An 18,070-nucleotide genomic window follows, 5' to 3' on the forward strand; every position below is an offset into this window, starting at 1 on the left:
CTGACCAGTGAGAACAGAATTAACTCACTTAGCCATCTTAACACACTAAAAAGATAATGCGGACACACCAATAGCACACATTCCTGTGGGTATCCTGATGGCTTTCAAAGCTATCAGCCATGAAATCCTCCTAAAACACCCTTGGACATTGGAGGGGAGGTAAATGAGATATGTTGGGTGATGTTGTTCCTATTAAACAGGGTGGAGATCACAGTCGTGTCCCCATTCAAATCACTTCAGATTTTATGAGCTGCAAGGAACTCCAAAGATCCAACCACTCTTCAATAGTCTTCATTGTCTACAAAACTCCACTCATGGAAATCATCAGCAACTTGGCTATTCCCTACTACAAGTATGTAGGTGATACTCAAATTGTTTACAAAAAATTGGTTACAAGCTTATGCAAGGCCCAGCTCTAAATCAGGCATCTCTCAGTAATTGGCTCTAGCAGATAGATAGATGGAGTATGACCAGTCAATTAACTCAACCCACCAGTTGATTAATCAACCCAACTAAATCTGAATGAATGATATGCGGTCCAACAACATCCCAACCCATAATGGTTCCTTTAGCAGACAATACCTCATCCTGTAACACCAAGTATTAGCTACAATAAGAAACTGCATCTTTCTACTAAGATCCACAAATCTTATAATTCCATACCTGACATTCCTGCATAGAACCATGACTCCTTTGCTCTATTAATGCCAAGATGCCAAGCATACCACACCTTCCACAGCAGGGGCCCAAAATCCACCATGAACCCTTAATTCACTAGGCACCATTCAGGGAACTCACATCAGCATCTTGGCTTGAGTAACAGTCCCACTGTTCAACCGGAAATGCTACGGACTGTATTCTTTCTCGTTCCTGGTAACCAACCTCTGGAACACCATACACAGATGTCTCCACATATTGGAATATCCCGTAACATTCAGAAGGTAACTTACAATGTGGCAGTGTACAAGGACACAAAAAACAAATTAGCTTGTCTACACATTCCCTGACGCTAGAACTATTACAGTCTCATCACTCAAAGAACTCACTGGAGCACAATGGATGGCACAAAGATCAGTGCTTCAATTGCAGTTTCCGATTGGTTTGATCATGCCAATGCATCTTCCATAACCAAAACAAATCCTCCACATGAGCTCTCACCCAGCAGAGACAAGTAAACCATCATATTCCTGAACTTTCATCTGCCAAAATTCATAAAGAAAATCAAAACCACGAACAGCAAGGACCTGTTAGATACTGTCAGTGCGGGATTCAACCCCACTAACCTACCCACCTTACCTCTTTATAACTTACACTACACACATGAATCCCCATGCACACTCCACACTTACCCCTGTAAGCACCAGTACATTACCAAAGTAGAGTCATTGCAAACTCTGACTAAATGATTCTGCAATAAATCTACTCACTAGGGCACTTGCACCCATCTACAAGACCAACAGCTCTCCCAGTGTATCTACACTGGTAGCTAATCAATTGTGCCCTCCCGCCCATTTGGATAAACAGATACCCAGGTTTATTTATAACAGACCTCATATAAAATACCAGCACACATAATTCAGGCATGACTCTGGTTTGCACCTGCCTGCCCACTCCCACCACCACTCGCCTTCTCTCCCTTTCTCTTTCTCTTTCTCTTTCAGAATCATGTGCACTAAAGAGTAACACTTCATATTACACCATATTACACATTATTTACAAAGTTAAGATTCTTGATGTTTTGGATTATATTGTAACTAGTTTTCACTATGTCTAAGCAAATGCACATTGCACCACATTTGCTGCTTTGATAGAGAGGATTTGCTTAACATATATAAAATATATTTTTGCACAAGTGGAAATGTGGGGCAACATTTGTGTTTTTACTGTGAATAGACTATGTAGTAGGTACTACAGCAAAATGATTTTCCTTCACTGTTTTAGTAGCCTAAGGGTTTGCATTGAAAACAATATTGCGCTGCTGCAACCAATATGCAAAAGTAGAAAAACATGTTCCAAATGGATTTGTTCCATTTTCGGTTTTGGCGCTTTGGTTGGGTAAGCCACCTAATCGCTTAAACATTGGCGCTGTAAATGTAAAAAAGGAGAAAGAGCAGTTAGGGTACAGTGAATGGCATTGGCATGGCAACTTGCAGCATGTGGCGATGAAATGGGTGAAGCACCATTTTGAGCCTTGACCCTCTCGCTCATGTCTGCCGGCCTGCTGATGTTGGCGGGGAGCTGTGCGCACTCTGAAGTGGGAGCAAATTGACTGCAATTAACTATATGCCGGTTATTATTTCTGTTTTTATGCACTAGTGTTTTATGTCACTTTAACTCCTGTCGGACTATGTTTAAAGTCTGCTGTGGAGTGATCTCTTTTCAAGCCAAAGCTACAGCCATTTGCATTCTGGAGCTGCTTCCGGCATCCCCGGTGTGCGTATGATGTTCATGAGTCTGCATTCTGACCTCTGGTGAACTGCTGTGCTCCACCCTCCGACCCGAATGCCTGCCGGCAGGACAGCCCTTCAGGCGCACTGCTCGCCAGAGACTGCGGCGTGTCCTTCAGTGGCACATTAGACATAGCCATTGTGCTTGTCACTAACCACATCACAGCACCAGAGGCAGTGTAAGCAGCCCTTCTAACCCCCCACCCCATGCACAGCACAACACAACAGGCTCATCACTCCACACCTGGCCCTTTCACCCACTACTCAGAGGCTGGGTCCCTCCCGCACCACGCCATAAATGCAAATATACTATGAGTTGGGCTAAATAGTCGCATGTTGTGTGCAAGTGTACACCCAAGAAACAGTTACAAAGAAAGTCTGAAAAGGTTTCCTTTGTGTGACCCGCTTAGCTGAAGGTATTATAGCTAGTCAGAGAAGGAACCTGGCCTATGCCCTGGGCGAGAGATCAAGAGTGGCTAAGGGGCAGCGCATGAAGCAGAGGCCCCGCAGACAGTGCACATGTTGAGCGGGAGACCACAACGCGGGCCCCAGGGAGGCCTTATTGTGAAGCCCATTCAGAGGTTCTCTCTCCCAGCACTGCTTCATAAGTCATGAAAGCGCTGAGACTTTTTAGGCAGTTGATTTTGTAAATACCTTGATTTTGGTAAATTGCCCAGAAGCAAGTCATCGTTTTGGCCGGGTATTAACGAAGAGGAACAGACAAAAGGCATTAATGGAAGTGGATATGGCAAGAAGCGGTTGGGAGCGCAGTTGGTGCGGCAGAGGATGAGCAGTATTGGAACTGCAGGGGTCACATGCAAGTTGGAGCTTGTCCTTTCAAGATTGATAAAATAAGTACCAATTCACATTACCCTCCTAAAGGTGGAGCAGCCACAGAATTCGGGTATGCGGCTAAGGTATCCTAGTTTAATTTTAAGGTGGTTGCTTCATTCACAGCACGTGTTCAAATTCCACGCTTATGACATATCAGAGTCTATTTTGTCTATCCAGGAAGTCATGCAATTCTTGGCAAAGTAAATGCATTGAGTCCAGGTTTCGAACCTGCCTCTCACCAAAGCTGCCCTTGCCTTGTTTCCATTCCAACGGCCACGTGTTGCTCTTCTCTTCCGCTTCTGTGGGTCTCCACAACGGCGGGTGGAGAGGAGAGAGGGGGTTGCTGTGCAGGTTGGGACTTTTTACCCTCAGGTCATTGGGGGGGCTGTTTTCAGCACAAGTGGTGGTTTCTCTAGCAACACGCACATGGCAGGCAGTTCTAGATTTGGTGGGGAAGGGGCAGAGCCATTTTCCAAACACACAATCGCAAAGGGGGGCAGCCACTGTTAAGCAGAAGTAAATGACAATTCCAAATTGTAAGTGCCTTTTTGATAAATTAAAGGCGGCACTCCAGTTTGGCCCTATCTGCGTAATGCGGGGGCACAACAAGCAGCACAGTATGTCATTCAACCGTTTAGGAGTCGGCAGAAATTACTGTACCATTTACACATCTGGGACGGTGTTGTCTGTGAAGGGGTAATATTCAAAATCCACGAAACACAACACCGGCTTACTAGTTTTAATGTCGCTCTCGGTAGCGGATATTTAAGTTATCTGTAGGCACACGTCAGGTGAACTGCATGGGTGATTACGTCCTACATGGAATGCATGCTGCATCAAAGAGGTGTGTGGGAAATAGTGTAGCAGAGCAGATAAGTCACGTTAGTGCCTTGATTCTGGCGGATTGGGTTGTGGCTCTCTCGCCTGGTGGTTAAAGCGTCGGCCTGGGAAACAGGAGATCCCGAGTTCAGATCTCAGCTGTGTAAACGCTTTCTTGGGTATCGCTGCGTGCGCATGTCATTTTCGGCCTGGAGAAAGTAAAGTAAGTAATTCGATAAGATGCAGCTGACTCTATGAGTGTACGCGCAGCGACAGGAAGGAAGCACATGAACTTCTCCCCCAATACAAAGTACTCGATATTATAAATGCACCCTTAGCTCTTGCTTCTCCTTGTTGTCAGAACACTTGGCGGCATTAATAAGATGCCTAGCGCCCATGGGATGGTCAAAGTGAGTCTCAAAACGGCTGGCTCAAGTTGCCACGCTAGTGAGTCAGCATAGACCACGCGTGTGTCTCACAACAGCAGACACGTCTGAGTGATTGTGCGTCAGCATGAGTAGCGGTGTAGCAGTACATTAACAATCAAGTCGCTGCAAAATTCAGCGCACTTTTGAGTATGGGGTATGTAGTCAGTCATTTAGCTGAACATGATATTAATGTTCACATTGTGCTATTGTTTTTTCAAAGCTGTCTTCTGAGAGTTAACGACTTAATGGGAGCTGTAAACATCATGCTACTGGTGTAATAAGTGTCTTAACGAGATCTGCTTTGAGCCACTACATTTATATACAAGTCCTGTTAAAATTGAGCATTGGCTAAGCCAACAGTTTTGGCGTGTACCCAATCCCACTCTCTGTACCCCCACCCACCCTACCACCATTCTCGCTACTGCCACCCACCCTACCCCCACTCTCCACTCTACCCCCACTCTCTACCCCAACCACCCTACCTCCACAACCTACCCCCACCATACCCCCACTCTCTCTATCCCCACCCAACCTCCCCCACTCTCTCTACCCCTGCTCATTGCTCTCACACCCTTGCTATATTTGTTACCTCTCCTCCTCAAACTTTCTCACTCATATTTCCTCTTGCTCATCATCAAAGGCCCCTCTCTCAATCGTGTCCTCTCTTGCTCTATTCTCCTTCCTTCTCATTCTCTTGCACACCCGCGCCCCATACCCTTTATCGCACCCTCCTTTGAAGCTTGACACTCTCCTCCTTGCACCTTGAAGCCTATAAATGCAATGAATAACAGTAAACACCACAACTATTGGCATTGCCAATGCTTATGTTGCGTGAGGGCAAACATCTGCTATGGAAGACAATTCAAGCTTTATGGTCGAGTGCACTAATGTATCAATTCACAGCACACACTTCATAGATGTAAGACCACCCCAACATGATATTGTAAGCTAAATACAGATACAGCTTCTTCAGACTATAAGCTGCTCAATGTGACAGCCATGACAGTACAGCAGGAAAGGTCATGGAAAGGTCTGAGCAAACTCTTCCCGCTGATCCAGGAGTCACCCAGGATTTGGATGCTTAGCTGCTTTTGGCATGACACTTTGAAACCGTCGCCCATTATTTTTCCTGCAAATAATGATTACTACTATGATAATCTTCTGAAACATTGCTATGTTTTTAAGCCTCAAGATAGTCATATTAGGGTGGACTTCATTATTCAGTTTAAAATAATATTTTTGTAGGAAATCGGGTCTTAAGAAGAACCAATGCTTAGTAAGTATATTAATGATAAAAAGCTCCTAATCCATCTATTAGATGTATAGTGATGAGAGGGTTGATGACAGCAATCTCTGTCTCATTAGGATGGACAACAACTGTGCAAACACATACTGAAAATCCTACATGGTTTTCCAATTTACAAAAAACACACACACACACACACACACACACACGCAAAGTTTGTTGCGGTTTCATCAAGAGGGGGCAAAGTTGTAGGGGGGTCCCAAAGCATTCGAAATTCAGATAGACTTGAATGGACCAACAAATATTGCTTGCAGCTACACCCAAACTGCTGGACGGATTTGCTCCACACTTGGGCGAGGAGCAGTGGCCTGCACCCAAAGGTGTGGTTTTGCAAATTTGATGTTAATTCGTCGAGTCAATTTTTTTTAAAATACCCAAATACATGTACAAAAAAATGTGTGATATATACTTTGGTTGGCGGATTCACTTCCTGGTTTGGTCAATAGGTTTGGTGAATCAGGGAGTCGCCAATCAGAGAATTGCGTTATGTTCACAGACATCGTACACTGCTGATGATTGGTCAATTAAAAATGTGAGGTGCATCAAAACATTTGAAATGGGCTCTATGTTGGATTTGCAAACTGTGCCCGTAGTCCACTAGTATCAAAAACACATTACACATGTCAAACAAATGAAACCATCTCTGTGGAGGTGAAGGGTGATGAGGATGGGATATGTCTGGAAAAAGCCCACAATTGGGTGTTTTTTCTTCTCTGATGTCCGCAAGCATCTCAGATGTTCTCATACATTGCTGTGATGTTTGTACACTTGACAAATGTTAAAGGACATCCATGCATATGTGTCCATTACAGGGTTGGTGAAGATCAGTTTTTAGACAGATTATAACCTTGGGGCGAAACTGCAGGAAACTTTGCAATACAAATATAGACCAAATTATGAATGTGTTGTGCAAAGTTTGAAGGGATTTTGTCAAGAGGGGGCAAAATTGTGTGGGTGGTCCGAACATTTTAAAAATCAGGATAGGCTTGAATGGGAAAGAAACTATTGCCCGCAGCTACAGCCTGGAGTGCTGGACGGATTTGCAGCTTGTGTGCAGCGCATTCACAAGGACCTGAACACATGCCATCCTCACCTGTGTTTTATTTTTTGAAAAGCGTCAAAATGTAGATTAAAAAAATAGCAATGTACCTTTGGTGACTGATGGCCATGCCCCAGACCATAATCTGGCCAATGACCATGGCCACCAGGGCCTTAGATATGCGGTTAAAGTGGGCACGGCCACCAAGACCGACTATGTGGTAAACATTTTGCAATCATGATAGGCGTGAATGGGAAACAAAATTCTGCTCGTGGCTACAGACCAAAGTGCTGGAAAAGTTTGCAGCAAACCTGTGGGATTGATATTTATTTGTATCGCGCTCGTACACAAGTGTTTCAGAGCGCGGCAAGGGAGGGGAACAAGGGAGAACAAAAGCAACGATTTTACTAGGCCCAGTGACATTGAGAACGCACAAGTGCACGGGAGAGGGAAAGGGGCAAAGTGCAAGGGTGGAGGGAGAAGTGGAAAGTGCTGAGCAGAGGAGAAGCAGTTAAATGATGCATAAATGAATAATAAAAGCAACAAACAGTGGTGGTGCAGCCAGAAAGTGGCAAGTGCTGGGTTATGGCACCAAACAGGGTGTGTCTGGTAAGTGTAGGGGGGGACTGTATGATTACAGATACAGACCCTGGTGCAAGGTGTTGCCAGTAGGCAGTGCAGGTGAGTGTCAGAGTGAGCAGCTACCAGGGCCCAGAAGTAAGAGGGTAGGCCAGGTGTACAATGCTGAGAGAGAACAGATCAGCAGGGAGAGGAGGGTTGAAGGCAGAAACAAAGAGGAAGGTCTTGAGGTGCTTCCAGATCCATAAATGGTTCTCCTCAAGCTTCAGAGTGGCAGGGAGGCTGTTCCAGAAGGAAGCCCCAGCCGAAGACAGAGATCTGAGTTAGAGGTAGTTGAGCAAAGAGCTTGAGAGGGGAGCAATTTATGGAGGGACAGCTGAAGGTATTTTGGACCCAGGCCTCAGAAAGCCTTGTGGACAATGCAAAGGGTTTTCATGCGCGGAGCATCAGTAAGGATTGGAAAGCATGCTTTTGCAAATCTGTCATGTATTTTATTTTCTCAAAAGTGTCAAAATGTAGGTACAAAAAATAGAGATGTAACTTTGGTGCCTGGGTATTTGGGTATGGCCCCCAGTAAGTACAAATGTCTACTGTTATTTGGTTATTGGCACCTGCAGCATGGCCCACACATATGTCCGATGCATTGTGGACACTATCCATAGCTCACATCACGGTGGTATGGTGGAAACTGGACCAGGATGCAGGCTAGATGCAGTGGATAATGAGGGTGGTTTGGTGGGGCTGGCGTCAAGGTTGAGCCTCATGCTCTAGACAATTCAAACATGACTTGCATCCCCATCATGTGCTGCTGAAAATGACACACATCAGTATGAGCTGCAAACCAAATGTTTGTTAAAGGAGGTTTATAGTCCTTTCATATGTGTTAAAACACAGTTCTGTAACATCATGAAATATTTTCACTTGTACAAACTTTTGAAATTTAGTGAAATTTTTTTGTTAAAGAGACATAATGTTTAAGTTGCACTAATAAAAACCTATGGAATTCATTGGAAAAACGCTGTAAAAAAGGACATTATGGTTGGAAGGTAACTTCAAAAAACCAAAGACATTTGCCAGTTATGGTAAGCTATGCAACCATAGCTTGCGCCATCACCATGCACTGCTAAGACTAACACACAGGACTTCAAAGATGACATCACCAATGGCATCATCGATGGCATCACATTTCCTGGGAAATGTGTTTCTTCAGTGATAGTAAGAACTTTAGGGAGGGGGAGGGAGAGAAAGAAGACAAACAGAAACAGATCTGGTTTTGGGAAAATCAAGTTATTGAAGCCTGTAACCCAGATTGGCGCAGAAGAAACTCCCTCCAGTAACTAGGATCCAAAGCGTAGAAGGGGAGTGGGTTTTAGCTTCTAATTTACTGCTGATTTGAATCCCTTCTGAGTTCCATCCAGAGGGGGAAATCCCCCACCTGCATTCCCGCATTGGGTGATGGTAATAGATTCACCAGTAGACCCTCGCCCCCACTGTCCTTCTCATTGTAAGTAAATGGAGTCTCACTTTAGAAATGAAAATGTACTGTAGGGGATATTGATTAAAATGAATAACCTTATGCCCAGGCATTTGACGAAAGCAAGGGGCTAACCAGATTGCCAATCTCTGTGTGCAACGGATTCCATATATTGAAAGTGGGATCACAACACCTTACACACTGTAACATCTTTAGTGTAATTGATATCCCTACTGATCATACTGCATAGAGAACTCATAGGGAAAACCTTGTGAAGGAGAAATACGATTCAAGAACCTCTGGTTTGAATTAGATTACAATTTGATTTGTCATGGCTAAATTAATTGCAATTTTCATTTCAACCTTTAAATTCTCCCAATTCTCACAAAGCATTATGCACTTGGTTAATCTTTTGCACCATAATTTATCACTCTAAACCGATGGTATCTGTTTGCATACTCCCTACAAATTGACGTCTTCTAAGCACATGATTTGAGTGACTTACCAAGAATAACTTTCCATCACGTTTTTGATGTATACAATGTGATCACCATGTAAATGCGTGAATACACTGGTATTTTTCAAAAACACAGGACATTCACATTTGAGGACATACAAAGAGTTGAACAACAACATATAATACATGTCAACACAACAGTGTTTCGGCCATTTTGCGTGGAGCTAGGTGAGCTCTAATGGTGTAGGCCTTCATCAGGACAGGAGTGTCTTTACGAGTGGAGGGTCCTATGTGGTCGAATCCGAGGAGCTTAGTGGCTCAGATTAAGAGGTGGAAGGATCCACTTCTTTAGGATGCAGTTGTTCAACTCTTGATTGTGCCCACACTCTATGGGCCCTCTACCTGTCTATGATTCCACTGAATTCTCTAAGCTTCCTTCCCAAGGAACCTAAAGGGAATGAACAAACTGTACAAGTAGATGTCTCAGATATTGACTACTTGATCATTCGTACTTAGGTACTACACTTTGTATGTCCTCAAATGTGAATGTCCTATGTTTTTGAAAAATAGCAGTGTATTACTACACCACTGCACGTCAAAATAAAACCCTTTTGTGCAGAAGAACAGTTTTCATGAGAATTCTGTGACCACCCACACAAGGGGTTACCCACTCAGGGTGTAGCAGTGGTTACTCTTCAGCAGAGATCGACCTGACCTTTCTCATTCGTTTGTTGATATTATTGTACCGACCTGGGCAGAGCAAAGCAGTAACCAGGTACTCTTCCGAATACTACTGTTATGAGGATATCCTGTGTGCTGTGGGTCAGGTAGAGTATCAACCGTTAACCCAATGAGAGGGGGGACCTGCAACCAGATACTTGCAATCTGTGAATGGCTTTCAGGTGCATGATCCTGGAGTACCGGCATGGCATTGTCGTGCCTTGCCTGCCTTGTCGTGCCTTGTAGTTTGTGGATTGTAACCGGGTGTATGATCTAGGAGTGCCGGCATGGCATTATTGTGCCTTGCCTGCCTTGCCATTCCTTGTAGTTTTTGGATTGTGATCAGGTGCATAATCTAGGAGTGCCGGCATGGCATTGTCATGCCTTGCCTGGTCAGTGCCCCCCAGAGTGTGTGGACTTATGGGAGGCTGTCCCATGAAATCATGGATGGACCGAGCTATGATACTAGCGGCGATATGGAGTGTCCTTTTAGGGACTCATACCTGGAGGTTCTCAGGGTGGGGCGAGCACAGTAGTGAGGCCCAGTGAATGTTGGTTAATGTACCTGTGGTGTGGTCTGCCTCAGGTGTTGTATTTTCATCCGGATGGGTGTCGTGTGGTGTGGAGGTCCTAGGTTAAATGCCCGTATAATGTGATGAGGTCATAGCCTCAGACACCGCTCCCATACTAGTGTCAGAAGAGTAACACATTGCGTGAGACTGTGTTTTACTGTGAGCAATTAGATGTTGGTTCTAAAGGTATAACGTCAAAGGAAGTGTAGGCTACAGATACCAGCTCTTGTGTAATAAGATAAGAACGATATCCTGAGTATTGATTAGTTTGGTGTTTAAAAATGTGATCTATATGTGTAGGATTACTGTCTTTGCACAGAATAACATTGAGAAATTGGGAAAAAATATTGTGTTTATTGAGATAGACTGTCTATTTGATTATGTATCATTGGTTACCAGTTTGAAACGTGTATTGGTAGAAAAACACGAATATTTCAAAAAATCTGCTAATAGAAATGCCGAAACTGTTGGCTTTGCCATTGTTTTTTTAATCAATTTCAGGTCCCTGTTACATGTTTTCTAAAGTACATTGTATGTCTTGCATTCTTGTTAATTTAGGGCATATAGCATGCAATTTTTAGTCTTCATATAAATGTACCCCACTCCATGGTTCTTCCTTTGGAAGCAACTCTAAGCAACTCTGGAAACTTTTTATACCCAGGTTTTCTTTCTCTTTGTTGCTGCTTGAGTGGACAAATGTGTCTTTCCTTTCTCTTCTAACAATTCTGAAAGAACTGATACCTGGCGGTTCTCAGGGTGGGGCGAGCACAGTTGTGAGGACCAGTGAGTGTTGGTTAACGTACCTGTGGTGTGGTCTGCCTCAGGTGTTGTATTTTCATCCAGATGGGTGCCGTGTGGAGGTCCTGGGTGAAATGCCTGTATGATGTGATGAGGTCATAGAGTTGTAGCTTTCCTTTCATTACTAGCAATTCAGAAATAACTGATACCTGGCGGTTCTCAGGGTGGGGAGAGCATAGTCGTGAGGCCCAGTGAGTTTTGGGCCTCACGACTTTCAAATCCGAAAGAAGTATTCGCCTGGAGACTCATACCATCTCCCAAATTCCCCAAGACTCGAGTGCCCCTCTACTGGGCAAGCCCTCCTCAGATCATTGTCTTGTATTTCAGGTCGGATGGCACTCCTCAGATGTGGTGGTGTGGCTAACCCCAGTGAAGAGCCCAAGGCTAATCCAGCAAGACTCTCACAGTAGGTTCACGTGGCACAGCAACATCCAGCTACCCTCATTGTGGTTTCCCTTGCTTGAGTTGTTCAGCTCTTTACAGTTGCACTAAATTGTAAGCTATGTTTCTGTACATGTTTATAACACAGGAGAAAAGTTTAGGGGTCTTTATCTACAGTAAATTCTATGTATACAGTCAAGTATATGATGACATTAAAAAGAAGCATTGGCAAAGCCAACCGTTTTGGCTTTTGTGTAGGTATGGTATAGGCATTTGCTAGGCACTGATATAATGCTACGATGTGGCCATAAGATGGCAACAGCTGGAAAATGGAGTGATGACTTGGGCATATGATCGCATTACCCGCCAAAAGCCGATCTAGTATCTTAAGCCAAAACTGTTGGATTTGTCGTTGCTTGTTTTTAAAAGGATGTCAGTGTATGAAAGATATATAAATTAAGAGGCAGAGGGCACACTTGGTTGAGACATTTGTATTACACCAGTAGCCATTTACAGCTCAAATTAAGTTATGAGCTCTCAGCAGACGTCTAAGAAGTAACCTTGGCAGGCTAATGGGTGATGTTAATGCTTGATAGAGTGAGAGTTTGGGGCGGGGATGGCCCTGGGCAGTCAATGGGTGGGAAAATAACCAAACTACTGCCACAAGCTGTGTGTCCCGGCTCACATACCATATGGTAACATCTAAGGGCCTGATTTACAAAAAGCCTTTTCCTAAGGGTTAACCCCACTGGAAAACGATTTCTAAATCAGGCCGAAATTGTCATTCATACAGATTCTTTTTTCGTTATAACGACAGTTTTAAATTTTAACACAACAGCCTCATAAATTCACAGATCCGTGCTTCTTTTTGAGTCAGCAATGACTTCTTGTAGTGCTTTAATGCCTACCGGCTATCACTACGCTAGAAATATAGACATATAACATAACAGGGAGCCTCCTCTTAAACAAAATGAATGTGCAAATAAAATAGTATATGTTTGCTTTGTTATTAGTTTTGCCATTTGTTGTTTATTACTAGTGTTCTAAAAAAAGACAATGTTTTAAAGACTTCACTTTCCATTTGACCTATTTCTCACACCCAGAGGAATAATGAAGTGGCCGATGTGAAGTCTAAAGCCCCGATTCCCAGAATCCCTGAGCATTTTGCATGAGCAGTTTGATCACAGAAATTGGAAAATGTGAGCAGTTTGCATGAGAGTGATCCTTAAAGTGCACTTGTGTCAAATTACGGTGCACCTTCCCTGTACTTCGTGATGCAAAGTGCATGTCTGGGGCCTGCACAGTGAGTGCTTGCATGATGCACAGAGGTAGAGACGCACAGCTGCGAACCTCCCTCATAGACTTCCAATGCACCTGGTCAGAGTTGCTGCTGAAAAGTGGGCAGGTTTCATACCCATAACTGTCTTGCAATGCTCAAGACGGAAATGATCATGCAAGGCCTGGGCCTTCGAGTTTAGTTCTACCGTTTTACACATACATCTGCATGGACCTATAACACCAGCATTTGGGGTGACAGGCTATTCAAGGACCCATCCCTTCACCCGCATGGATCCCAGACCCAAATGCAGTGGCGGGTCTTTCAACGACGTGCAAATCCTCGTTGAGAAGTATCTGGGGTTTGGCATGCTGATCGTGCCAGTCACCCAAAGCGATGCCCACTCTGTGTGTGTGTGTGACCTGGGCCCCAAACATCACATGGACTTGTGTCTTCGTAAGGAGAGGATTGTGTATGTTTCAATAACTATATGGCTATCCTGTAAATGCTTTCAGGAAATTACAAATGTCCTGGACACATGTGCAATTCACTGTGGTTGAATGCAACAATTAGGTCGAGCATATTTGCATGCAAGCTCCTTGAGAAGTCATTAGCCCAACCAATCTGCCTGAGCAATATGAAAAGCCAGGTGCTTGCATGCGGCGGAGTTCACACCACCTGCAGGATTCACACTTTACTCAGGTAATTGAAAAGGAAATGGAATGGCGGCTTGTTTATGTTTATCGCCCATTTGCCATGTGCCGGGTCGCAGTGCGCACGCTGCTTTCCAAATGATAAGGCGATGCTCGGATCAGCGGGTACTAGGCTGTAATGCGCTTTTAAGCAGTTAATGATGTATTCTTTCATAGATAACGACCGCTCGCTGTTCTCGGGGTCTCGGAGTAGCCCCAGATCGCTCTTACATGCCTGGCTTTCCATATTGTACTATTTATACTGCAGAACCTTAAGCTGTTTTTGATGGGTAGCCAACTTGGTGGAATGTGTATTCACAATGTTCCCTACCGCGCAGAGCCTGCCTTCCAGCACGTGCCTTCGCAGAGCCCCCTTCTCCTTCACTGCATGGATTATTTTTTTTAAAAAATCTAGTTTTTCTGCAGACGTCGTATTTATAGTATAATCGTTCACAATGAGCCTTGCATTTCAAATATTACAGTGTTATTTTGAAGGGGAAAAAAAAGTGCATGCAGGGGCCAACCGACATTAGCACTTATGTGCTCTTGGGTCCCCTTCATGCAAACGAATTTCCAATGAGACGAAGCCAGAAATTGAGACATAACGCTTTTAAGCTTACATTTCCTGCTCTGTCCCACTTTCCTGCAGTGACATGGTGGAGGATGGGCACGGAGCAGTGCTGACCACGCTGACGTTTTCCACGCTGCCAGTGCGTTTCATTTTAGGCCTGCGTCACATTTTCATGCAGCCGTAAAATGAATACATTCCCATGAAATCCACCTCGATTTCGCATCAGCTAAAGGCCAGGCAGCCTATAAACGCCATTTGCAAAGTGTCATTTGCAGGGCAGCATTTAATATAGGACGGAGAGGAGAAATGAAAGAGCAAACGCGAGTGTTCCGTGCTTTACTCCTTCCTTTCCCCCAGTAACTTGCATGCACTGGACACAAGCGCTCGTTCAGTGCTAATCTTGGTGGACCCCTCCATTCAATTCATGTTTTACTGCAAAATGATGCAGATGCAATTGTACACATTCACAAGGAGGAGGGGAAGTCGAATGAATTAAATGAGTAGAACTCTTTCATTTACCTCTCAGTCTTCTGAAAAAGCAAACACTCCCTCCAAATTACACTTTGCGCACAGGCTTTACTAATGAAATTATGATGTGTCAAGTGGGAGGCGGACAAAGAAATGTCCTCAAAGTGGGATTTGGTGGGTGAAAGTGGTGATTTCACATTAGAGCAGAAGTGGGGAGAGCGAGTGAGGGCCACAAGTGGAGTTGGAGACTTAGGGGTGGGCAGGAGCATTGATGGCATTTGAGGGTAACCAGGGGTCGCAACTGTTGGGCCGGAGTGGCCCACTAAAGGAGGACGCAACACCAGAGAGGATTTGTACGTCTATCTTTATTCACATACAGCTGTGTACTGACTTTCCTTCTCTCCTCCCTGCTCCCACATCATCCCCCACATGGTCTCGGTCACCCTCTTAAAGGGACAGAACCTACTAGGATCACCACTGGACAAATGTCCTGACGTCCGCCTAGCACTCTTCCACTAGGCGAAGCAGTCTCCTGATGGTCCGTTGGGGTCTGGCACTTCCTTTGCAGTCCACGGACGTCACGGGTGCTTCCGCTGGCTCTGCTACTTGTCAATGGGTTTCTCCAGGGGGAGTCCACAGGTCATCATTGAGCTCTCAAGGCTCAGGACAAGGGTCCGGTGGCAGAGGTCTTTCGTTTTCCTTTTTAACAAACTGCTTGAATAGAGAACTGTTCCTTGTCACCTCTTTGTATTCTCAGCCGTTATCATGGTTCCCTTAATGGCTGTGATGTTCAGTGGCCTTGGGAGAAATCAAGCATCTGTCTTCTTCAAGATTGCTAGCTGTACCAGCACTTCATCCCCTACTTAGAACTCCTTGGGGTTGGCCCCTCTTCTCCTGTCTGTCTCCATTGAGCTTTTTCTTTCCGCTCCGTGTCCCTTCTTATGACCTCCGGTCTGCTTCCTGTTGGGTCATGGCGTGCCTCAAAATGCGAGTGCAGACTTCATATTGCATCATTAGTTCAGCCGGGGTCTTGTTGGTTGCCTTGTGGGGAGTGTTTCGGTAATCACGAAGCAGCCGACATAGAGCTTGACGTGGGTCAGCACCCGCGATGGAGGCCCTCTGCATCATTCCCTTAAAGGAGGCCAACAAATCGCTAGGCCATTCTATTGGCTTGTGGCCATCGGGAGTGATCTTCTGATGGATGAACCGCATGTGATTCTGAATTGAGGCCCGTTGTCGGATTTGATCATACCAGGGATTCCTCATTCACTCAACACTTCATCAAATATTGCCGCTACTTGAATGTTTGTCTATGAATAGTAGGAGATATTCTCCTGACTCCAGGGGTCCATAGAAGTCAACGGCTACCCTTCCCGTGGATACTCAGAGATGTGTGTTGGTTGGAGTGGAGCCAGTGCCTCGGCTCTGGCTGTGCATTGGCATGCTATGCAGTGTTTGTCAGCACCTCTGTGTCCCTTGTATGCCATCTTGATTACTTCTGCTCTTAGGGTCACAGGGATGACAAGTCGGCACCCTCTCAGTAACATTGCATTGTCCTTCACAGCCAGTTCTGCATGCACCTCAGCGAGCCTCTCTATTTCGTCCCTGCACACCCCTGGGTGGTTCAGCACAGCCCAGCGGTAGTCCTTCCACTTATTGTTTTCTGTTAGGCTGATTGCCAGTGCCATGGAGGGGTCCGCAGCAGAGGCTGTCGCAACAGTTTGCAGTAAAATGGCGGGTGGAAGCGCATTGGAGCCTATGTAGTTTATGTATTCGGTATCTCCGGCTCTGGAGACAGGCTTGCCCACCGGATGTCTTGGCAAATGGTCAGCTGGTTTGTTTTCACCCCCAGGCGTATGGATGATCTCAAAGTCATATCCTTGAATCCTGATGTCCCAACGTTCTATTCTGGGAGGCATCTTGGTACGGGGGTTCCCAAACAGAGATAGAACATGGTGATGCCCCTCAATTCGGGGTGTAGCACCATCTGATGATAACCTTGGTTAAGGTCTAGTTTGGAGAATAGTACAGACTTGTTCAGCTGGACAATCATGTCCTGAATACAGGGCCCTGGGTGGCGTTCTCTCTGGATGGTGGTGTTGGCAATCCTCATGTCTACAGAGAGTCTCAGACGCCCCCCTTCCTTGGGTACAATCACCAAGGGAGAGACCCATGGTGTCGGCCATGTAGCCGGTTCAATAATGCCATCGTTGAGCATCTGGTTGAGCTCATTCTAGACTGCGGCCTGTAGGTGGAAACCAACCCTCCTGGGGTGTTAGGGGACGTGTCGGACCATGGTGTCGATGTGCAGTTTGATGCGGGGGCCTTTCATTTTTCCTAACCCTTTGCAGAGGAGTGGGAACATCGCTAGGATTGTCTCATTTGTGATGGGGCCTGTGGATGGATGTTTGTTCGTCATCGTACAGACGTTTTCTTTCGTGTCACCCCCATGGATGTGTATATCAATGAGTCCCAGACAGGATGCTGGGACTCATTGATATACACTAAAGTGCCCGATGGAGTGGAGGGGAAGGTCTACGCCGTACTGGAAGATCCTGGACATCGTCTCAGTTAGCGTTAGTCTGTCGGGGATTTGTAGGAATTCTTTTTCCCCCATAATGTTGACAGTGGCTCTGGAGTCGACCAGGAAGCAGAATTGTCTACCTTCTATATTGACGGGTATCCTGGGTGCCTCTCTCGCTTCTTTGTCATCCAGGATGAGGTTAACATACTCATCTTGAAAATATTGGTCGTAATTGCTGCTTTCATAGGGAAGCCCGTGTACCACTGGCAGATTCTGGTGTTGGCGTGGCTTAGTTGGTCCTTCATATTCATCAACAAGATCCGGGTCTTGCTCATATGCTTCAAAGTCTTGGGGTAGTCCTCTGGGTAGTGGTGTTCCACCACCCTACGTAGCATCTCGGCTCTTGTTCATAGGGGCGCATCTGGTAGGATGGGTTGTTAGTCAGAATCCTGTGCAGTGTCCTTAGGGACCACTACACACAATTAAAACTACAAGTGGTAGTACAATTTCACCTTTGGTACAAGCCTGTACTACACAGAAAAAGTGGTAGCAATTGCTGAGCAGCCAGACTTATCTCAAGAGCAAATGAGCAGTAGTAGAGATTACACAAAGGACTACAATTATTGTGACTCAAGCAAACACTGACTCAAGGTTTCTGGTTAAAAAATATAAGTACATTTATTTT

This window comes from Ambystoma mexicanum, chromosome 9, assembly GCF_040938575.1.
Source record: "Ambystoma mexicanum isolate Mex_15411 chromosome 9, UKY_AmexF1_1, whole genome shotgun sequence".
Classification (NCBI taxonomy): Eukaryota; Metazoa; Chordata; class Amphibia; order Caudata; family Ambystomatidae; genus Ambystoma; species Ambystoma mexicanum.